Raw genomic sequence first — 23,878 nt, 5'->3', positions numbered from 1 at the left:
ATTATACTCAACAACTCCGGTGCAAGCTGGGAAAGCTGCGAGCCTTAGCTTCTGCCAACCTGGAACAGAGCAAGGAAAAACAAAGGAAATACTACGATCAAGGGACGAAACTGAGAAGGCTAAACATAGGGGACTGGGCTCTACTCCTGCTTCCTCCCAGCGCCAGTAAGGGAAAGAATGAGTGGAAGGGACCCTATGAGGTGGTGGACACGATAGGAGATACAACGTATCGCCTGAAAATAACCGCAAACAAGACACAATCCTACCACATCAATTTATTGAAGAAGTGGATCGGACCTCCCCCCAAAAGCTTGAACTTGCTTATCCCCACCGTCTGCAAAGAGAGGTCGACACTGAATGACCTGGTTGTCAATGACATGCTCACACCGCAGCAGAAAGAGGACCTGAATGAGACGCTTCTGCCATTCAGGAACATCTTTTCGGACCTCCCCGGAAAAACGACGTTGGTGGAACACACCATTGATACCCTCCCGGGGAAACGGGTGAAGCAAAAACCCTACCGCATCCCAGCGTCTCGAAGAGAAGCCATTAAAAAGGAAGTGGAGGACATGCTTCGCCTGGGAGTTATCCGACCCTCAAGGAGTGACTGGGCCTCGCCCATTGTAATGGTGCCTAAACCGGACGGCTCAAGACGATTTTGCATGGATTTTCGAGCATTGAACGCCATCTCCTCGTTCGACGCCTACCCTATTCCAAGGGTAGATGAACTAATCGAGAAACTAGGGGAAGCGGCATATATCACCACACTGGACCTCACAAAGGGGTACTGGCAGGTGCCCCTCCGAGAGGCGGATAGAAAGAAAACAGCTTTCATAACGGACGAAGGGTTGTTCGAATTCACAGTGCTGCCCTTCGGCCTCCACGGGGCACCTGCTACATTCCAGCGCCTTATGAATACCATCCTACAACCCTACCATATGTTCAGCTCGGCATGCTTGGACGATATCGTCATTTATAGTAAAACCTGGGCCGAGCACCTGACACACATACAGACCATCCTCACCGCCTTACAGCGAGCTGGTCTGCATATCAATGCAAAGAAATCTCGAGCCGCCTTTCCCAGAGTGAATTACTTGGGGTTTGTATTAGGGGATGGCACCATAACCCCACAACACAAAAAAGTGAGAGCCATTGAAGAGACCCCTTTTCCACAGTCCAAGAGGGACTTAAGAGCGTTCCTTGGTCTCATAGGGTATTACCGCCGGTTTATCCCTAGATTCGCGGACATAGCGGCCCCCCTCACTGACCTCCTGCGCAAAGGCGCAAAACCCAGCGCGATACACCACCCCACGCCCGAGGCCCTTAGAGCATTTGTAGACCTCAAAACCATTATCACCACGCACCCGGTCTTGGTGTCCCCCAATTTTTCCAAACCCTTCGTGCTAGCCACAGACGCCTCTAATCTGGGTATAGGAGCGGTTTTGTCCCAGGTCGGGGAGGACGGGTTTGAACACCCAGTGTTATACATCAGTCGCAAACTGTTCCCGAGGGAGGCTAAGTATCCCACAATTGAGAGGGAGTGTTTAGCCATAAAATGGGCCGTGGACAAGTTGCAGTATTATCTAGAGGGCAAACCGTTCATTCTGTACACAGATCACGCACCCCTTCGGTGGATGTATCAGAATAGGAGTCAGAATCCCAGGGTTCTCCGTTGGTTCCTCTCCCTCCAACCGTATGCCTTTTCGGTGCACCACAGGAAGGGGAAAGACAACGGGAACGCGGACTATCTGTCCCGGGTATTTCCTCTCCCCGATCGGGAGAGTCAAGGGGGGGAGGTGTGTAACGGGGAAGAGAACTCACACAAGGAGGACGTCAGTCCTTGTGTATCCCGCTTACACGGCGAACGCATTCCACCGTCTCTCCCCCTACAGCAACCAACAGTGCCACATACAACAGATTGGTGGTACCCGTATCCCTCGCAAGACTGGACCACAACGCCGGAACGAGGCTCCTTTAATTCGGCCTTCCAGTGGGACGAAGTCCCGCCCCCTGATGACGTCGCAGAGATAGGCGGGATAAAGAACGCGGAAACCCGGAAGAGGACGGACGGCGTTTCCCTGGAGGTAGACGGAGAGCTGGAGCAGAGGAGTGCGAGGAGTTCGGAGGACGAGCGGAGAGAACAAGAGAGCAGCACAGCAGGTCCTGAGCCAAGGAGAGACGACTGCTACACGCCAGGAGGCCAACGACTCCACGAGCCGCCCCGCCACGTTCCCACGGGAGGAGCGTGGCTCGAACAGGTACGGGGGAAGGTAGCGGGCTGGGTGGGAAGAAAGACACCGCCTACCCCCTGAGCACCCCGACTCACCGACTTCAGCGGTGTATCAAGCACTGAACCAAGTCCCGTACCCTCACCTTGCACCAAACCCCTGTGCACTGCCCAGAGAACTACGAGCACGAGAGCACTCGGTTTCCTTCACCCCCGGTCCTTGACAACAGCCAGCCAGGACGTTTGTCCTAATCCTTGTTTTGTTTGTTGTTTTCCTTTCTCTCCCCTTTCGCCTATCAACCCCTGAGATCCTTCCTGCGGACTGGACCCTTAAGGAGAGAAGTCAGCAGAGACACCGCCTTCCTTCACTCTGGAGTCACCCGGAAAGAGCAAGTCGGGGTCCCCTTCTTCCGCAGCGACAAGACGGGCCGAAAGACACAAGAGAACTTTGTCTAAAATAAAACCTTCTTTACGCCATCCCAGTCTGGTTGTCGACTCTGTCTCTGCTACCCCGCCACACAGCCCCAAATTAAAGTCAACATATTGCTGCAGTACGGTGTCAGTCTGATCCACCTCATCATTACTTATTGTTCTTTTGTATCTGTTCTTAGAAATGTCATTAAACAGTCGATAGTCCTTGTGATATGATGCAGGTGCCAGAAACACAGGAGGTAGCAAAAAGGATACGTAACAGACTCCAGACCATTCAACAGGTAGATAGTAGTATCCCTTGTTTCCGCAAATAAAGTATGTATTATGTGAAGACGTAAAACTGCTGTTATTGGTACCATCAATAGTCAAAACCTGATTACAGTCGCTTCTTTTCACTGGAATTTCCCCACACTACTCACACATAAATCTGCTCGGGCTCTAGTGACAGCTAAAACAAATGGTCCATTACCCTTAGCAGTTCGAGTATTTTGGTAAACATAATGTGCAGAAGCATTTCCTTGTCGGTACTCCACCATCTCCCATTTAGTCCCTTTAGCTTGCGGATCACCTTCTTCATCAGGGTAACATGCTTTATTGAGGTAGTAGTTTAATCTCCCTACACTCACACCAGTAATATTAGCCACTTGAGAAGCCAATAGAAGTGCAAACCAGGCTTGACAAGAGCCGTTGTGGGAAAAGGGAAGAGGAATGAAAGGTGTTCCTCCCTTTTTCTGATGAGTTGGCATCATTCCACACACCCAACAGTCAGTAATGTTCGTATCATTGTGCGTGTGGTGCAATATCTGAATGAACGTGTTGTTCAGATAAGACTGTCTTTGTTTTTGTTCATGATAAGTGTTGGACCCGGCCTCGTGGCGTGGTCCTTAACCCCGTGGATTGTGCCCGTTCCCCGCCCCGGCCTTCACGGGCCACCCTTCTGAACTGCACCGAGGCCCTTCATCCTGAGCTGCACGAGGTCGCATACCCCTCGTGGCTCCGCCATCTTGTTGGCATCCACGTGACTCTGTGCACCAGCCAGCGCGACCCCGCTCAACCCGACCTCGACCCCAGCGAAGCCCCGACATCGAGGCACCACGAACTGGCCAGGGGGTGCCGCAGGAACCATTCATCGCCCCCGGCGGAGGACAGTATCGATGGGACCCCCAACTGTCCTCCCCTCTCGAGGTGTGATCGCCCTGCAACTCCCTTGGGCCTGGCGCCTCTCCTGCTGGGCGTCTGGCCACCTCCACCCGGCCTCTCCGCCCCCCCGGCGCCTGGGTCCGGACATCAAAGGGCTCCAGACCTATATCTGGGGCAACCCCGCCACAGATCGGCAGTTGTATCCCGGAGTCGAGAGCCCTGCTGATTGAATCGCGGCTGACCCTACGGAGAAGAACTCTTGTCGGAACCATCACGAGCCCTGCTGACTGCGTCGCGGCTCCTTCTTGTGAACCACCTGGAACATCGGAGCCCTGCTGACGCTGTCGCGGCCCAACCTCGCTGAAACCTCCCTCGGAGCCCTGCTGACGACGTCGCGGCTCGAGCTGAGCAGAAACCCTCTTGAGAGCCCTGCTGATTGGATCGCGGCTCTCCACGAACTGTACGCCGGAGCCCTGCTGACGCCGTCGCGGCTCGACCCCTCCGAGATCCGGAGGTCCTCCAGCTTGAGGATAAGAACTGGGCCCCAGGTACCCTCGTACCGCACTCCTGCCAAAGACTGTCCCGCTACCCCTACCCTTCCAAAGAGACACTGAAACTTTTGGTGGATCCCTCGATCCCTTCTTGTAAATATTGACCTCGTACCCTTTTTATTGCTGATAAAGAATTGCTTGTCGTGAGACAACCTCCTTGAGTCCTGTGTGGTGGTGTTACTGTGCTAGTACGTGATAGGAGAAGGATCTCTCAGGGGACTTCTCGGCAGCGCTCGGCTACTTCGTACAGTGTGAGGGCCCCCCTTGGTGGTCTCTGTGAGAAGTTGGCCTGATATGTAGTGCTCACTATTCTAGTGATCACTGTGTATCATTCCAAACAACCCTTATTGATGATTGGTTGTAAGTCAACCTTATAGACCAGCTATCCTAGTAGCGTGGATACGAGCAGTCTTAGGCTAAACTCTAGAGGGCGTGTTAAGCCAGCTGTTTACCATCACATATACCCCTTGAACACCAAGTGAAAGGACACCACACAAGTTGTTATGAAAATAAAGGATATTTATTTATAACAAGACTACCCTGGCTCTTTATGAGTCAGGGAGCTAAGCACAATATAAAACTCTTGGGAAAATTCTTCTGGTTGCACAATTTACACAAATGCCCGAGGGCACGAAACCATTACACTGCAAGTGGAAGGGGAGAGGTTAGAAAGTCTAAAGTTACTGATTCCGGAGTGATCCGATCAGTGGGACTAAACGAAAAAGGAACTGGACACTTGTAAAGCGAACCTGCGGTGGAGCACCGAAATGCTCGAGTTACCTAGCCCAGAGGCTGCGGCTGTGGAAGGTTCGGCAAGATGTCGGAAGTCCTCGTTGTAGTCTCAGGAGCCTGAAAGAAGAGTTGCTGGCAGGCGACCAGTGTCGATGTTCAGCGAGATCTAAGCCTGGATCGGTGATGAAGGAAACCTGAAAGCAGAGGGGACTCAGTTCTCAACCGCTAGCCAGCGATCGTGTGGGCACCAGGAGGGTACCGGCTGAACTCACCTCGACCAGGTGAGTGGATGACGTCGGACTCGGCTGTTCCTCGGACCAGGAGGCGCGGCGGCGACCAGGATGGAGGGCGAGCTGTCCCACGAAGGTGTCTGCTGTCGATGATGCTGGGCCCAGGAATGGGGCAGCGGATCTTGGCAGTGGCAAACCCACGCGGTGGAGTCAAGATGGCGTCTGGAGTGGACCAGGAGGGTCCGTGGTACTCCTCTGTTGAAGGGGAGCAAGAGCCAGTCTGGAGCAACCAGACTAGTGATGAAAACAATCGTGGTGCGTCGTGAAGAGGGCCACAAGCCGGTCGGCAAGTGGTCAAACAACGCGGTGAACAGCAAGGAGTGGAAGGGCCCCCACGCAGATCTCGTGGATGCTGGGGAGGCAGACTTCGGTGCTGGAGCTGCTCAAGGTTAGAGCTTCTCAAACCCTAGGTGCACTCACTCGAGGGTCCCTCGGTGGCGTGCTAGATAAGCGTCGTGCAGGTTCTGAAGATGGCCGGTCCCGCAAGTCTCGTCACACCTACGACTCTCAGCTGGGCTGATGAGGTAGGTAAAAGGTCAGAGATGGCAGGGAACTCGGGTCTCGTCGAGCCGGGCAGTCTTGATCCGTAGGAGAGACTTACAGCAAACCGCAAGCGCTTAGGTGGTGCCTGCTGGTGCAGGGTGGCTACTCCTTAGCCACAAGGGAGAGTCTTCAGAAATCGTCAAGAGTTCCTTTCGTGGAAAGTAGTTCAAGATTCAGAATTATCCAATTTGGAAAGGGGACTCGCTCCTACCTTTATTCTAAGAAAAGGGGCTTGCCCGTGACTAGGTTCTACCTATGGGTGGAGCCAGGAGGGGGGTGGTTACACCCCTATCCTTTGTCCGGCTTCGCCCCAGCTCAGGGGCTGGTGTGCCCCCGAAACTGGTTTGAGCCGGGCTATGCACAGTGAGCACCGGGGTGCCACTTGCAATCACCTTCCTTTCAGCCCTGCCTACCTGGGATACACAAACCCTGTCTGGGATGGTGCTAACACCGCCCTCGACAGGAAACCCTTTGTCCAAGCTCCCCTCGCTGGAAGGTCTCCCAGCAGCAGGAGGTCAGACTTGTGTCTGGTGGCAGCATCCATTTTGTGATGCTGAGGCTTGAGTCAACTTTAACCGGGGTTCAAGGTTACTTCCATGTCGTGCCCCTCTAAAAGGGGGGAATGCTAACCCTGTCGCCAGAACTGGCGAGGGGTTCGTATTCCAATTCGTATGACACCTTACTCGACATGTGTAGGTGATGCGATGCCAAAGTTAGCAAATAACCGCGAGGATTATAATGCATTTAAAAGTGGTTGGCCCGCGTCACCATGGAACGGCTATTAGGACTTGGTTCCGCAAGCCGTCGACGGGCTCAGCTCGCGCCAGAGCACCGTCCCACATGATTCCCTGCACTCTGCCTTCAGGATTGATAAGGCCTGCCATAGGAGTGACTGATAGGAATCCATTTGTCCATTTTAGGGTTAGGTGTAGGAATACTACACCTACAGCAACGGGTGATTACACCATGTTGCCCCAGTTGTCGTGCAGCCAGTTGTGTCAGATTTGGGCGGCCATTCCAGGGGTGGCATAATACATGCTGCAGCCCCTGGTAGGCCCTGGGTACACCGATGCCCTGGATACCTGTGGTATGCTGAGACAGGGACTGACGAGGCGGCCCAGTTCCAATTGGTGGATGCACCTAATGTACATGTGTGTTAATTTCGAGAGAGAACAGCTAGGCTGTGGGTCTGATTGGCAGGCCCACAGCCGGGGAAAGTCGTAAATCAATAAAGCAAAAGCAAAAAATCTGGGTGATCATAGGATTGCAGACCCTACTCTCCTACATGACCCCCCCCCAAACTTTGGGACAATAAGCTAACCTTGACCAGGTGAGTCTTCTTGCTCTAAGTGGAAATACCTGGAGAGCCCATCTGCATTGCCATGATCAGTGCCAGGTCTATGCTCCACTGTGAAGTCCATCCCCTGTAGGGAAATGGACCACCTAAGTAGTTTGGGGTTTTCACCCTTCATTTGATTTAGCCACAAGAGGGGCTTATGGTCGGTCTGAATCTTGAAGTGAGTGCCAAACAAATATGGCCTCAACTTCTTCAGGGCCCAAACCACAGCAAAGGCCTCCCTCTCAATAGCTGACCAATTCTTCTCTCTGGGGGTCAGCCTCCTGCTAATAAAAGCTATGGGCTGGTCATGACCATCAAAATTCAGTTGAGATAGAACAGCTCCCACACCCAGCTCCGAAGCGTCTGTTTGGACAATGAATGGTCTGGAGTAGTCTGGACTCTTTAGGATAGGTGCTGTGCACATGGCCTGCTTTAGGTCATCGAATGCCTTCTGACAGCTTGCTGTCCACTGAACTTTTTTTGGCATCTTTTTACTTGTCAGGTCGTTTAGCGGGGTCACAATGGATCCATAATTTCTGACAAATTTCCGGTAATAACCAGTCAGGCCCAAGAAAGCTCGAACCTGAGTCTGGGTGGTTGGAGGAGCCCAGTCCTGGATGGCCTGTATTTTGCTCTCCAATGGTTGAACCTGGCCTCCACCTACAAGGTGGCCCAGGTATACAACCTGTGTCTGCCCTATCTGGCACTTAGTGGCCTTGATAGTGAGGCCTGCCTTTTGCAGGGCCTCTAACACTTTCCTCAGGTGGACCAGGTGATCCTCCCAGGTGGAGCTAAAGACAGCGATATCGTCCAGATACGCCGCGCAGAAGTCGTCCAACCCAGTGAGAACTCGATTCACCAGCCTTTGGAAGGTGGCAGGTGCATTTTTCAAACCAAAGGGCATTACCACGAACTGATAATGCCCACCCGGGGTAGAAAATGCTGTTTTGGGCTTGGCCTCCTCAGCTAACCTGATTTGCCAATACCCAGCTGTCAGGTCAAACGTACTGAAGTAGCTGGCCGAAGCCAACCGGTCTATAAGTTCGTCTGCTCTTGGTATTGGGTGGGCGTCAGTCCTAGTGACTGCATTGAGACCTCTGTAGTCCACGCAAAACCTCATCTCTTTCTTACCGCCCTGGGTGTGAGGTTTCGGCACGAGAACTACGGGACTAGCCATGGGGCTGTTCGAGGGTTCAATGACTCCCAGCTCCAACATTTTCTGCACCTCCGTCTTGATGCAGTCTCTGACATGATCAGGTTGCCGATAGATTTTACTCTTTACGGGCAGACTGTCCCCAGTGTCGACCTCATGGGTACACCAATTGGTCTGACTGGGCGTCAGAGAGAACATATGTCGAAAGGATTGAAGAACCTGTTTACAATCCTTTTGTTGATGTCCAGAGAGGCTGCCACAAAAGACAACGCCATCTACTGACCCATCGTCAGGGTTCTGAGAGAGCAGGTCCGGGAGAGGGTCACTCTCCTCCTCCTGTCCCTCATCTGTGGCCATGAGCAAGCCCATGCCCTCCCTTTCGACATATGCCTTGAGCCTGTGTACATGGAGCACCCTGTGGGGGCTCCGGGGAGTTCCCAGGTCTACCAAGTAGGTGACCTCTCCCTTTTGCTCAATGATCGTGTGGGGCCCAGACCATTTGTCTTTGAGTGCTGCCGGGGCCACTGGCTCCAGCACCCACACCTTCTGTCCAGGCTGGTACACAGTCAGGACAGCCTTTTGGTCGTGCCAAGCTTTCTGTAATTCTTGGCTCGCCTCAAGGTTTTTAGACGCCTTTTCCATGTACTCCGCCATCCGCGAGCGGAGACCGAGTACATAGTCCACAATGTTCGATGCCGGCTTTCTGAGAGGTCTCTACCATCCTTCCTTTACCAAACAAAGGGGTCCCCTTACAGGATGTCCGAACAGAAGCTCAAAAGGGCTGTAGCCAACCCCCTTCTGCGGGACCTCTCTGTAGGCGAACAAGAGGCAGGGTATCAGGACATCCCATCTCCGCCGAAGCTTTTCAGGTAGTCCGTGAATCATCCCTTTTAGGGTCCTGTAGAATCTCTCAACAAGCCCATTGCATTGTGGGTGATAGGGTGTGGTGAACTTGTAGTTGACACCACACTCCTTCCACATTGCAGTCAGATATCCCGACATGAAGTTTGCACCTCTGTCTGAGACGACCTCCTTAGGGAAGCCCACTCTGGAGAACACTCCAAGTAGAGCCCGTGCCACCACAGGTGCTGTCGTGGTCCTAAGTGGAATAGCTTCAGGATACCTAGTGGCGTGGTCCACCACCACCAGTATAAACTTGTGCCCTGATGCTGTCTGGGGTTCCATTGGTCCGACAATGTCGATCCCCACTCGTTCAAAGGGTACCCCCACCACCGGTAGTGGTATGAGGGGGGCCTTTGTCGTGCCACCTGACTTACCACTGGCTTGGCAAGTGACACAGGAGCGGCAAAACTCCTTCGTATCTTCGGACATGTGGGGCCAGTGAAAGTGTGGAACAATTCTGTCCCAAGTCTTATTCTGGCCTAAGTGACCTGCAAGGGGAATCTCGTGGGCCAAGGTAAGAAGGAAACCTCTCAGAGACAAGGGGATGACCAGCCTACTGGTCGCACCCGGTTTGGGGTCTCTTGCCTCGGAGTACAGGAGTCCATCGTCCCAGTACACTTTGTGGGTACCTGTGGCGTTCCCTGCAGCCTCAGCAGCAGCCTGCTGTCTGAGGGAGGGGCAGTCTAACTGTGCCTTCCCCAGGTCTTCCCTGGAGGGTCCCCCTGAGCCCAGAAACTCAACCTGACCAGGTTCAAGCTGTTTCGGCTCAGTTTCCCTCAGTTCTTTAAGGTCAGCCTCCTCAGAGACTTGATCCACGACCTGGGGCAAGGGGGAAGGCGAAGCCTTACCCTTACTGCTCCTCTTCTTGGAAGGTGTCTGGTCCGTTCTTCCAGGATCCAGCACCTGTTCAGTGGGGCATCTTTTGGCCTGTGACCTGGTCACAGCAAGGACATGTGCTGGCAAGCCTAACATTTCCATGTGAGTCCTCTGCTCCACTTCTGACCATTGTGACGTTTCCAAATCATTGCCCAACAGACATTCTACGGGGAGGTCTGAACTAACCACAACCTTTTTCGGGCCACTTACCCCTCCCCAGGAGAAATCAACAACTGCCATACTGTGATTGGTAGTGACGTTGCTGGCATTGGTCACTAGGTAACTGGTACCTAGCATGATCTGTCCAAGGTCCACAAAGTTAGGCGTCACCATGGTGACACTGGCACAAGTGTCCCTGTAGGCCTGAGCTACTTTTCCATTAATCAAAGGTGTCTGTCTGTATTTGCCCAAAGTATTGGGACTGGCATCAGGGGACATATCCATATCCCCTGTACAGACAAGGACGGCCTGAGTGAGTGTGCCGACTAAGTCGTCACTCCCCTCGGTTCCCAAGGTTAACCCAACTAATGCCTTGGGAGGCGCACTACCACTGCTGACTGTACTAGGGGGTGCAGGTGCCTTAGGGGCTGCAGTGGTAGGAGTTTGCTCTCCTTTCTTGGTGCACTCACTAAACCAGTGAGTCTTACTTTTACAGTATTGGCACCACCTTTTTGACTGGCCTTCTTGAGTCTTCTTCTTCTGTGAAGCCTGACCCCCGCCCTCTTTGGTTTGTTGGGGACCTGTCGAAGACTTCTGGTCATTTTGTTCGTTCTTGTTACTACCCTTCTGGTCTGCTTTCTTCTGACCACCCTGGTTCTGGTTCTGGTTCTGCTTGACCCTTGTTCTGACCCATCTGTCTGCCTTCTTTCCCAATTCTTGGGGAGAGGTCAGATCCGAGTCGACAAGGTGCTGATGCAACAATTGGTTCTGACAGTTGTTTAAAATCTGTTCTCGCATGATAAGATTGTACAATCCTGTGTAATCAGTAACCTTGCTACCCAGCAACCAGCCTTCCAAAGCCTTAGTGGCACAATCGACAAAGTCAGTCCAATCCTGAGACTGAATTTTCTGGGTGTCCCGGAACAGCACCCGGTACTGTTCCGTGGTTAAGCCGAACCCATCAATCAGTGTACTCTTCAGGACTTGGTAGTTGTTAGCATCCTCAGCTCTAGTAGTGAGGAGCTTGTCCCTTCCTTTACCTTCAAAGGAAAGCCACAGTATAGCTGCCCACTGGCTTGGGGGGACGCACTGGACAGTGCAGGCCCTCTCCAAGGCAGTTATCCACTTGTGGATGTCGTCCCCTTGTTTAAAGGGGGGCACTATTTTACTCAGGTGTCTAGTGTCTATACCCCTGTCTTTCTCTCTATTGAGAATGCTGCCACCAGTGGGATCTAACCCACTTAATTTCTGCTCTCGGGCCAGGGCAAGTCTTTCTTTGGCGAGGGCAAGTTCTTCCCGCTCGATCCTCAGATTGACCTCCCTCATCTTCGCTTCATGCTCCCTTCTCTGAGGGGACGTCATTCCTCTCTGAGAAGATGCCTGAGAGACATGTGTATGAACCGATCTGCCAGAGCCTCTGGAGAGAGACCTAGCTCGTCCGTTCCCAAGGTTAGGCCTGCTTGAGCGTGGGCCCGGGGCTCCCCCAGTTCCATTCTCATGCCTGCTTAAGTTGGTCCTTGTAAGCCTGCCGACTACCACTGGACCTTTGTCTGCCTCGTCTCCTGATAACTCCTCCTCGTCCTCCTCCTCTGTGTGGAGGTCGAGGTCGGGGTCACCGAGGGTTCCCTCTAAGGGAGGCATGTTCCCATCTGCACTGGGGGGACCTGTATTAGCGGACCTCCTAGCATCGTACGCCTCTAAGAGACCTATCAGAATTGCGATGGTAGGGTTAGAACTCTGGTTTAGCTTCCTGGAGGCACACAGTTGTCTCATCTCCTTGAAGCTAAGAGTTGCATATCGTGACACGACCTGTGGAGGGTCACTGACCACTAGGGGAGTCTGTGAAGACTCTCCGTGGACCGACATGCTTTTCTAGTGAGGTGTAAGTGATGCACCTACCTACACTATGTGTTTACCTACTGATCCCTTGCTAAGAGTTGTAGTCAGGGTGTGCTAAGCCCTGTTACACTACAACAGCCGGTTCAGTAGAACTCGGAGTATTCTAAGTTAAGTTATATGTACCTGGGTACTTATGTGATCTTTCACTTCGATATTCTTAGGATACGTGTGTGGTAAAACAACAGCAAGCTCAAATCCCAACCGCTGCTCACCAATGTGAGAAGTTGGCCTGATATGTAGTGCTCACTATTCTAGTGATCACTGTGTATCATTCCAAACAACCCTTATTGATGATTGGTTGTAAGTCAACCTTATAGACCAGCTATCCTAGTAGCATGGATACGAGCAGTCTTAGGCTAAACTCTAGAGGGCGTGTTAAGCCAGCTGTTTACCATCACATATACCCCTTGAACACCAAGTGAAAGGACACCACACAAGTTGTTATGAAAATAAAGGATATTTATTTATAACAAGACTACCCTGGCTCTTTATGAGTCAGGGAGCTAAGCACAATACAAAACTCTTGGGAAAATACTTCTGGTTGCACAATTTACACAAATGCCCGAGGGCACGAAACCATTACACTGCAAGTGGAAGGGGAGAGGTTAGAAAGTCTAAAGTTACTGATTCCGGAGTGATCCGATCAGTGGGACTAAACGAAAAAGGAACTGGACACTTGTAAAGCGAACCTGCGGTGGAGCACCGAAATGCTCGAGTTACCTAGCCCAGAGGCTGCGGCTGTGGAAGGTTCGGCAAGATGTCGGAAGTCCTCGTTGTAGTCTCAGGAGCCTGAAAGAAGAGTTGCTGGCAGGCGACCAGTGTCGATGTTCAGCGAGATCTAAGCCTGGATCGGTGATGAAGGAAACCTGAAAGCAGAGGGGACTCAGTTCTCAACCGCTAGCCAGCGATCGTGTGGGCACCAGGAGGGTACCGGCTGAAGTCACCTCGACCAGGTGAGTGGATGACGTCGGACTCGGCTGTTCCTCGGACCAGGAGGCGCGGCGGCGACCAGGATGGAGGGCGAGCTGTCCCACGAAGGTGTCTGCTGTCGATGATGCTGGGCCCAGGAATGGGGCAGCGGATCTTGGCAGTGGCAAACCCACGCGGTGGAGTCAAGATGGCGTCTGGAGTGGACCAGGAGGGTCCGTGGTACTCCTCTGTTGAAGGGGAGCAAGAGCCAGTCTGGAGCAACCAGACTAGTGATGAAAACAATCGTGGTGCGTCGTGAAGAGGGCCACAAGCCGGTCGGCAAGTGGTCGAACAACGCGGTGAACAGCAAGGAGCGGAAGGGCCCCCACGCAGATCTCGTGGATGCTGGGGAGGCAGACTTCGGTGCTGGAGCTGCTCAAGGTTAGGGCTTCTCAAACCCTAGGTGCACTCACTCGAGGGTCCCTCGGTGGCGTGCTAGATAAGCGTCGTGCAGGTTCTGAAGATGGCCGGTCCCGCAAGTCTCGTCACACCTACGACTCTCAGCTGGGCTGATGAGGTAGGTAAAAGATCAGAGATGGCAGGGAACTCGGGTCTCGTCGAGCCGGGCAGTCTTGATCCGTAGGAGAGACTTACAGCAAACCGCAAGCGCTTAGGTGGTGCCTGCTGGTGCAGGGTGGCTACTCCTTAGCCACAAGGGAGAGTCTTCAGAAATTGTCAAGAGTTCCTTTCGTGGAAAGTAGTTCAAGATTCAGAATTATCCAATTTGGGAAGGGGACTCGCTCCTACCTTTATTCTAAGAAAAGGGGCTGGCCCGTGACTAGGTTCTACCTATGGGTGGAGCCAGGAGGGGGGTGGTTACACCCCTATCCTTTGTCCGGCTTCGCCCCAGCTCAGGGCCTGGTGTGCCCCCGAAACTGGTTTGAGCCGGGCTATGCACAGTGAGCACCGGGGTGCCACTTGCAATCACCTTCCTTTCAGCCCTGCCTACCTGGGATACACAAACCCTGTCTGGGATGGTGCTAACACCGCCCTCGACAGGAAACCCTTTGTCCAAGCTCCCCTCGCTGGAAGGTCTCCCAGCAGCAGGAGGTCAGACTTGTGTCTGGTGGCAGCATCCATTTTGTGATGCTGAGGCTTGAGTCAACTTTAACCGGGGTTCAAGGTTACTTCCATGTCGTGCCCCTCTAAAAGGGGGGAATGCTAACCCCGTCGCCAGAACTGGCGAGGGGTTCGTATTCCAATTCGTATGACACCTTACTCGACATGTGTAGGTGATGCGATGCCAAAGTTAGCAAATAACCGCGAGGATTATAATGCATTTAAAAGTGGTTGGCCCGCGTCACCATGGAACGGCTATTAGGACTTGGTTCCGCAAGCCGTCGACGGGCTCAGCTCGCGCCAGAGCACCGTCCCACATGATTCCCTGCACTCTGCCTTCAGGATTGATAAGGCCTGCCATAGGAGTGACTGATAGGAATCCATGTGTCCATTTTAGGGTTAGGTGTAGGAATACTACACCTACAGCAACGGGTGATTACACCACGTTGCCCCAGCTGTCGTGCAGCCAGTTGTGTCAGATTTGGGCGGCCATTCCAGGGGTGGCATAATACATGCTGCAGCCCCTGGTAGGCCCTGGGTACACCGATGCCCTGGATACCTGTGGTATGCTGAGACAGGGACTGACGAGGCGGCCCAGTTCCAATTGGTGGATGCACCTAATGTACATGTGTGTTAATTTCGAGAGAGAACAGCTAGGCTGTGGGTCTGATTGGCAGGCCCACAGCCGGGGAAAGTCGTAAACCAATGAAGCAAAAGCAAAAAATCTGGGTGATCATAGGATTGCAGACCCTACTCTCCTACAGTCTCGCCGACTCCTCGGGGTCCGCCTTCCAACATTTGGTGGCAGCGGCGGGATCCGAGCCGAACGCAGTACGTACCAGCCAGTACCCACTAGCTACCCATCCAAACGAACAGTAATCATGAGCAGCCAGGAAAACAACGCGACAATGGAGTTCCAGCCCGAACGGCTGGAGGAATATACGCACAAAGAGTTAAAACAGTTCTGCAAAGACAAAGGCATTGCAACCACCGGCCTAGGTACCAAAGAGGAGATGCAGAAAGCCCTGAGGTCATGGCTGGAGGCCGGGGCAGGCCCCTCCCAGGAAGAAGGTCCCTTGCCCCTGACTGAGACCACATCAACCGCACTGACTCCGGCAACCGGAGGAAGAAAGAGCCTAGAAACCGGCCTCTCCGAAGAAGAAATACGAGAGCGGGAGAAGGTCCGGAACCACGAGCTAGAGCTCGCACGACTGCGGCTGGACGGCGAACTCCAGCTGGCAGAAAAGAAACTGGCCCTAGAGCAGCTACGGCTTCAAGAGGAGATAGAGGAGAAGAGACGACACCGGGAGTTGGAGGAAAAGAAACTGACCCTTGAGCACGAGCGCAGTCTCAAGGAGCTCGAAATCAAGGCCAAGAACGGAGGGACCAACACCCCCAGTACTAGAGACACTCTACCGCCTTCCGAGACCAAGGTACATATCCCGAAAGAGGTCGTCAAGGAGTACTACAAGAATGACGACATCCAACAATGGTTCAAGGCCTACGAGGTGGCCATGACCTCTCATCGGGTGCCCTGAAAAGACTGGGGCGCGGGCCTGTGGGGGCGATTCCTGAGTGAGGGTCGAGACACGCTGCTCCAGCTGCCGGAGGAGGTGATGACCTCCTACGATCACATGAAGGAGGCCCTGCTCACCCGCTACGGGCTAACCGCGGAAATGTACCGCCAGCGGTTCAGAGACTGCAAGAAAATCCCGGGTACCACATGGGTGGAATATGTGGACTTTTTCAGTCGGGCCCTAGAAGGGTGGATCAAAGGGAGCAAAGTAACCACCTACGGGCAGCTGGTCGACCTCATCGTGTGGGAACATCTCTCCAACAATTGCTTCGTGGAACTGAGACAGCACCTCCTCGACAGCAAAATGACCGACCCGCGAAAACTCGCCGTCGAGGCCGATCGATGGGTCAACTCCCGGGTCCCCCGGAACTCAATGGGGGAGTACCAGAGGAACCCCACCGGACCCCCCCGCCAGCGCGGTGGAGGGGGAGGGCCGAACAGGAACCGAGACCCTCCCGCCGGGGCCCCCAGGAGCCCCCCTCGAAGGCCACCGCAGCAACAACTCTCCCCGAGCCTAGCCCGAAGGGGGGCGCCCCAGGCCAGACCCGGACCACGGCCACCAGTAACGTGCTACGGCTGCCAACAAACCGGACACTATGCCAGCGATCCGGTCTGCCCCCTGAACCGAAGAAACGGGGCCGGCGGGCCCCCGCCCCGACAGCTGGCGGCCGCCGCCCTGGGAGAAGGAGAAGAGGAAGAGGAGACCCTCGACCGAGGGACCACTGAATGGGAGCCGGCAGCCTTGTCCCTGGTCTGCCTGGGTAGCCGAGAAATGGTACCCTGCACCCCCATCCCAAGCAACACCCAGAAGTACCGGCAGCAGGTCACGGTCAATGGACAACGGGCCGAAGCCCTTCGTGACACCGGCGCCAGTGTCACCGCTGTCCGCTGCCACCTGGTGACCCCTGAACAGATTCTACCGAATGTGCTGTGCCCCGTCCGGACGGCCGACAACAGTGAAAGCCTGTGCCAGATAGACCTGGTCCCCTTCGAGTGGGGAGGGGTGACGGGCCTGCTGAAGGTGACGGTACGCGACGACGCCCCTGTCGACTGCCTCCTGGGGAACGACTTGGAGAGTTCCCCCTGGGCTCAAGTAGAGCGACGAGAGCACCTCCGAATGCTGGGACTATCTGACTGGGCCTGCGCCATCACCCGGTCCATGACCGCCCGGGCCCCCCGCTCATCCTCGGCCTCCGGGGCCGCCCAGCCTGAGGGGCTCGCACCCCCTCCCGCCAGCAGCGAGGAGGAGGCGGACACCGACCCTGGACCTAGTGAATCCTCCCCCGAAGAGATTGCTTCCCCGTGCGCCCTACCAGAGCTGACACAATGGCGACACGAAGGGGGCCCCACCCGGGAGCAGTTCCAACAAGAGCAGCAGTCCTGCCCCACTCTCGAAGGGGTCCACCAACAAGCGTCCGCCCAAACCAACGGGGACCAGACCGGCACCCACTGGGTCTACTGGGCCGAGGGCCTGCTATACAGTGAGCAAAAAGTGGCAGAACTCGGGGCCAGCCGAGTGTTGGTGGTCCCCCTCCGCTTCCGGGAGTTCCTGCTCAACCTGGCACATGATGTGCCCCTCGCCGGACACTTGGGGCAAGACAAAACGTATAGCCGACTGGTGACCCACTTCTACTGGCCCCGGATGCGGAGAGACGTGGACAACCACTGCCGGTCCTGCCAGACCTGCCAAGCCAGCGGGAAGACGGGGGGTCGGGTCAAGGCCCCCCTCCAACCCTTTCCAGCCGTCAGCACCCCGTTCAAACGGGTCGGAATCGATATCGTGGGGCCCCTGGACCCCCAGACCGCCCTGGGCCACCGCTTCATCCTGGTCCTCGTGGACCACGCCACCAGGTACCCGGAGGCGGTCCCGCTAAGAACTATAACGGCCCCCGTGGTAGGCCGGGCCTTAATGGGGATCTTCTCCCGAGTGGGATTTCCCCGCGAAGTGGTGAGCGACAGAGGCACAAACTTTATTTCCAGATACATGCGGTCCCTGTGGCAGCAGTGCGGGGTCACATACAAGTTCACGACCCCCTATCACCCTCAGGGGAACGGACTGGTTGAGCGGTTCAACAGAACATTAAAGGGAATGATCCAGGGCCTGGAAGAGCCCCTCAGGCGGAGATGGGATGTCCTGCTGCCATGCCTCCTGTTTGCCTATCGGGAGGTCCCGCAGAAGTCCCTGGGGTTCAGCCCGTTTGAACTATTGTATGGACACCCGGTCCGCGGACCGCTCAGCCTGGTCAAGGAGGGCTGGGAGATGAAGCCCCAAGGCGCCCCTCCTGACGTCTACCGATACCTCCTGACCCTCCGAAACCAGACCCGCAAGTTCCGAGCCATGGCCGAAGCCAACCTCGAGGCCAGCCAGGAGGACATGAAGCGGTGGTACGATCGGAACTCCTCTACCATAGAATTCGAGCAAGGTCAGAAAGTATGGGTCATGGCCCCGGTTGAACCCGGCGCCCTCCAGGACAAGTGGACCGGGCCCTTCAAGGTAGTGGAGAAGAAAAGTCCCGTCACCTACCTGGTCGACCTGGAGTCCCCCCGGAACCCCCTCCGGGTCCTACATGCTAACAGGCTAAAACCCCACTTTGCCCGGACCGATCTGAGCCTGCTACTGGCGACCGACGAGGGGGGCGAGGACGACTCCGAGCCCCTGCCCGACCTCTTGCAGTCCAACGTCCAGGATGGATCGATCGAAGGTGTCCAACTCGCCTCTTCCCTGACTCCGGAACAGCGCAACGACTGCCAGCAACTGCTGCGGGACTACGCAGCCCTCTTCTCCCTCACCCCGGGGGTGACCCACTGGTGCGTCCACGACGTCGACACCGGGGAGAGCCCCCCCGTGCGACACAGAGCCTACCGGGTACCCGACCGAGTGCGGGCCTGCATCCAGGCCGAAGTAACGAAGATGCTGGCCCTGGGGGTCATCGAACCCTCCGACAGCCCGTGGGCCAGCCCTGTCGTCCTGGTGCCAAAGGCCGCAGCTCCCGGCCACCCCCCAGAGTTACGATTCTGCGTGGACTACCGAGCCCTGAATGCAGTGACCAAGACGGACGCCCACCCTATACCCCGGGCCGACGAACTCATCGACCGCCTAGGGGCCGCTCGCTACTTGAGCACGCTGGACCTCACCGCCGGGTACTGGCAAATCCAGCTCACCCCCGGCGCCCAAGAAAGATCCGCCTTTTTGACCCCGGATGGGCATTACCACTTTCGGGTGATGCCCTTCGGAATGAAGAACGCCCCGGCCACTTTCCAAAGACTGGTGAACAAGGTTTTGGCCGGGCTTGAGGTCTTCAGCGCGGCCTACCTAGATGACATTGCCGTGTACAGCAACCACTGGGCAGAGCACCTCCTTCACATTAAAGCCGTCCTGGCCGCCCTCCAGCGGGCCGGGCTCACAATCAAGGCCAGCAAATGCCAGATCGGCCACGGATCCGTGACCTACCTGGGCCATCAAGTGGGGAGCGGGCAGGTGGCCCCTCTCCAACCGAAAATAGATGCCATCCAGGCCTGGGAACCCCCCACTACCCAGACCGCTGTCCGGGCCTTCCTGGGTCTCACCGGATACTACCGGCGGTTTATCCGGGACTATGGGAGCATTGTTGGCCCCCTCACAGTGCTAACGTCCAAAAAGCAGCCCAAGAAGGTGCACTGGACACCCCGCTGCCAAGCAGCCTTCGACACCCTAAAGACAGCAATGTGTACTGCCCCGGTGCTGCAGGCCCCTGACTACAATAAGGAGTTCGTGGTGCAGACGGACGCCTCCGAGTATGGGATCGGGGCCGTCCTGTCCCAAGCCGATGAAAAGGGGCTCGACCGACCAGTGGCCTTCATCAGCCGACGGCAACTGCCCCGAGAGCAACGATGGAGCACCATTGAGCGTGAGGCCTTCGCTGTGGTGTGGGCCCTCAAGAAGCTCCGGCCCTACCTCTTTGGTACCCACTTCCGGGTCCAGACCGACCACCGGCCCCTGCGGTGGTTAATGCAAATGCGGGGCGAGAACCCCAAGCTGCTGCGGTGGTCCATCTCGCTACAAGGGATGGACTTTGACGTTGAACACCGGCCCGGCAATGACCACGCCAACGCCGACGGCCTGTCCCGCTTCTTCCGCCTTGACGAGGAGAATCCCCAAGGAGATGGGTGACTCTCCATGCCTTCGGTTGGGGGGGACGCCTGTTGGACCCGGCCTCGTGGCGTGGTCCTTAACCCCGTGGATTGTGCCCGTTCTCCGCCCCGGCCTTCACGGGCCACCCTTCTGAACTGCACCGAGGCCCTTCATCCTGAGCTGCACGAGGTCGCATACCCCTCGTGGCTCCGCCATCTTGTTGGCATTCACGTGACTCTGTGCACCAGCCAGCACGACCCCGCTCAACCCGACCTCGACCCCAGCGAAGCCCCGACATCGAGGCACCACGAACTGGCCAGGGGGTGCCGCAGGAACCATTCATCGCCCCCGGCGGAGGACAGTATCGATGGGACCCCCAACTGTCCTCCCCTCTCGAGGTGTGATCGCCCTGCAACTCCCTTGGGCATGGCGCCTCTCCTGCTGGGCGTCTGGCCACCTCCACCCGGCCTCTCCGCCCCCCCGGGTGCCTGGGTCCGGACATCAAAGGGCTCCAGACCTATATCTGGGGCGACCCCGCCACAGATCGGCAGTTGTATCCCGGAGTCGAGAGCCCTGCTGATTGAATCGCGGCTGACCCTACGGAGAAGAACTCTTGTCAGAACCATCACAAGCCCTGCTGACTGCGTCGCGGCTCCTTCTTGTGAACCACCTGGAACATCGGAGCCCTGCTGACGCTGTCGCGGCCCAACCTCGCTGAAACCTCCCTCGGAGCCCTGCTGACGACGTCGCGGCTCGAGCTGAGCAGAAACCCTCTTGAGAGCCCTGCTGATTGGATCGCGGCTCTCCACAAACTGTACGCCGGAGCCCTGCTGACGCCGTCGCGGCTCGACCCCTCCGAGATCCAGAGGTCCTCCAGCTTGAGGATAAGAACTGGGCCCCAGGTACCCTCGTACCGCACTCCTGCCAAAGACTGTCCCGCTACCCCTACCCTTCCAAAGAGACACTGAGACTTTTGGTGGATCCCTCGATCCCTTCGTGTAAATATTGACCTCGTACCCTTTTTATTGCTGATAAAGAATTGCTTGTCGTGAGACAACCTCCTTGAGTCCTGTGTGGTGGTGTTACTGTGCTAGTACGTGATAGGAGAAGGATGTCTCAGGGGACTTCTCGGCAGCGCTCGGCTACTTCGTACAGTGTGAGGGCCCCCCTTGGTGGTCTCGCCGACTCCTCGGGGTCCGCCTTCCAACAATAAGGGAGAGTAAAATAGTGGTGTTCAATGGGTGCTGGAGTAGTCACAGTCAGTATTTGTCGAGCAAGAGCCACTTCCTCTACAACCCAAGTTATCACTGCCATAGTGATCATAGTGACCGTGAACCCAACAACACACATAATCGTTGGTTTCTTCTCTAAGTTTGAGAGGGTGTCACTAATAGACACCCCCCCTTTGCAGCTCAGTTTTTCACTAACCCAAGACGGTTGCTCAACCAGTCTGTTGGAAGGCGGACCCCGAGGAGTCGGCGAGACCACCAAGGGGGGCCCTCACACTGTACGAAGTAGCCGAGCGCTGCCGAGAAGTCTCCTGAGAGATCCTTCTCCTATCACGTACTAGCACAGTAACACCACCACACAGGACTCAAGGAGGTTGTCTCACGACAAGCAATTCTTTATCAGCAATAAAAAGGTTACGAGGTCAATATTTACACGAAGGGATCGAGGGATCCACCAAAAGTCTCAGTGTCTCTTTGGAAGGGTAAGGGTAGCGGGACAGTCTTTGACAGAGGTGCGGTACGAGGGTACCTGGGGCCCAGTTCTTATCCTCAAGCTGGAGGACCTCCGGATCTCGGAGAGCTCGAGCCGCGACAGCGTCAGCAGGGCTCCGGCGTACAGTTCGTGGAGAGCCGCGATCCAATCAGCAGGGCTCTCAAGATGGTTTCTGCTCAGCTCGAGCCGCGACGTCGTCAGCAGGGCTCCGAGGGAGGTTTCAGCGAGGTTGGGCCGCGACAGCGTCAGCAGGGCTCCGATGTTCCAGGTGGTTTCAAAGTGTTCACAAGAAGGAGCCGCGACGCAGTCAGCAGGGCTCGTGATGGTTCTGACAAGAGTTCTTCTCCGTAGGGTCAGCCACGATTCAATCAGCAGGGCTCTCGACTCCGGGATACAACTGCCGATCTGTGGCGGGGTCGCCCCAGATATAGGTCTGGAGCCCTTTGATGTCCGGACCCAGGCGCCCGGGGGGGGCGGAGAGGCCGGGTGGAGGTGGCCAGACGCCCAGCAGGAGAGGCGCCAGGCCCAAGAGAGTTGCAGGGCGATCACACCTAGAGAGGGGAGGACAGTCGGGGGTCTCATCAATACTGTCCTCCGCCGGGGGCCATGAATGTTTCCTGCGGCACCCCCTGGCCAGTTCGTGGTGCCTCGATGTCGGGGCTTCGCTGGGGTCGAGGCCGGGTTGCGCGGGGTCGCGCTGGCTGGTGCACAGAGTCACGTGGATGCCAACAAGATGGCGGAGCCACGAGGGGTATGCGGCCTCGTGCAGCTCTGGATGAAGGGCCTCGGTGCAGTTCAGAAGGGTGGCCCGTGAAGGCCGGGGTGGGGAACGGGCACAATCCATGGGGTTAAGGACCACGCCACGAGGCCGGGTCCAATAGGCGTCCCCCCCAGCCGAAGGCATGGAGAGTCACCCATCTCCTTGGGGATTCTCCTCGTCAAGGCGGAAGAAGCGGGACAGGCCGTCGGCGTTGGCGTGGTCATTGCCGGGCCGGTGTTCAACGTCAAAGTCCATCCCTTGTAGCGAGATGGACCACCGCAGCAGCTTGGGGTTCTCGCCCCGCATTTGCATTAACCACCGCAGGGGCCGGTGGTCGGTCTGGACCCGGAAGTGGGTACCAAAGAGGTAGGGCCGGAGCTTCTTGAGGGCCCACACTACAGCGAAGGCCTCCCGCTCAATGGTGCTCCATCGTTGCTCTCGGGGCAGTAGCCATCGGCTGATGAAGGCCACTGGTCGGTCGAGCCCCTTTTCATCGGCTTGGGACAGGACGGCCCCGATCCCATACTCGGAGGCGTCCGTCTGCACTGCATTCAGGGCTCGGTAGTCCACGCAGAATCGTAACTCTGGGGGGTGGCCGGGAGCTGCGGCCTTTGGCACCAGGACGACAGGGCTGGCCCACGGGCTGTCGGAGGGTTCGATGACCCCCAGGGCCAGCATCTTCGTTACTTCGGCCTGGATGCAGGCCCGCACTCTGTCGGGTACCCGGTAGGCTCTGTGTCGCACAGGGGGGCTCTCCCCGGTGTCGACGTCGTGGACGCAGCAGTGGGTCACCCCCGGGGTGAGGGAGAAGAGGGCTGCGTAGTCCCGCAGCAGTTGCTGGCAGTCGTTGCGCTGTTCTGGAGTTAGGGAAGAGGCGAGTTGGACACCTTCGATCGATCCATCATGGACGTTGGACTGCAAGAGGTCGGGCAGGGGCTCGGAGTCGTCCTCGCCCCCCTCGTCGGTCGCCAGTAGCAGGCTCAGTTCGGTCCGGGCAAAGTGGGGTTTTAGTCTGTTAGCATGTAGGACCCGGAGGGGGTCCGGGGGGACTCCAGGTCGACCAGGTAGGTGACGGGACTTTTCTTCTCCACTACCTTGAAGGGCCCGGTCCACTTGTCCTGGAGGGCGCCGGGTTCAACCGGGGCCATGACCCATACTTTCTGACCTGGCTCGAATTCTATGGTAGAAGAGTTCCGATCGTACCACCGCTTCATGTCCTCCTGGCTGGCCTCGAGGTTGGCTTCGGCCATGGCTCGGAACTTGCGGGTCTGGTTTCGGAGGGTCAGGAGGTATCGGTAGACGTCAGGAGGGGCGCCTTGGGGCTTCATCTCCCAGCCCTCCTCGACCAGGCTGAGCGGTCCGCGGACCGGGTGTCCATACAATAGTTCAAACGGGCTGAACCCCAGGGACTTCTGCGGGACCTCCCGATAGGCAAAC

This window comes from Triturus cristatus, chromosome 10 (genome assembly GCF_964204655.1).
Source record: "Triturus cristatus chromosome 10, aTriCri1.1, whole genome shotgun sequence".
In the NCBI taxonomy this organism is placed as follows: domain Eukaryota; kingdom Metazoa; phylum Chordata; class Amphibia; order Caudata; family Salamandridae; genus Triturus; species Triturus cristatus.
This window is presented reverse-complemented; position numbering follows the sequence as displayed.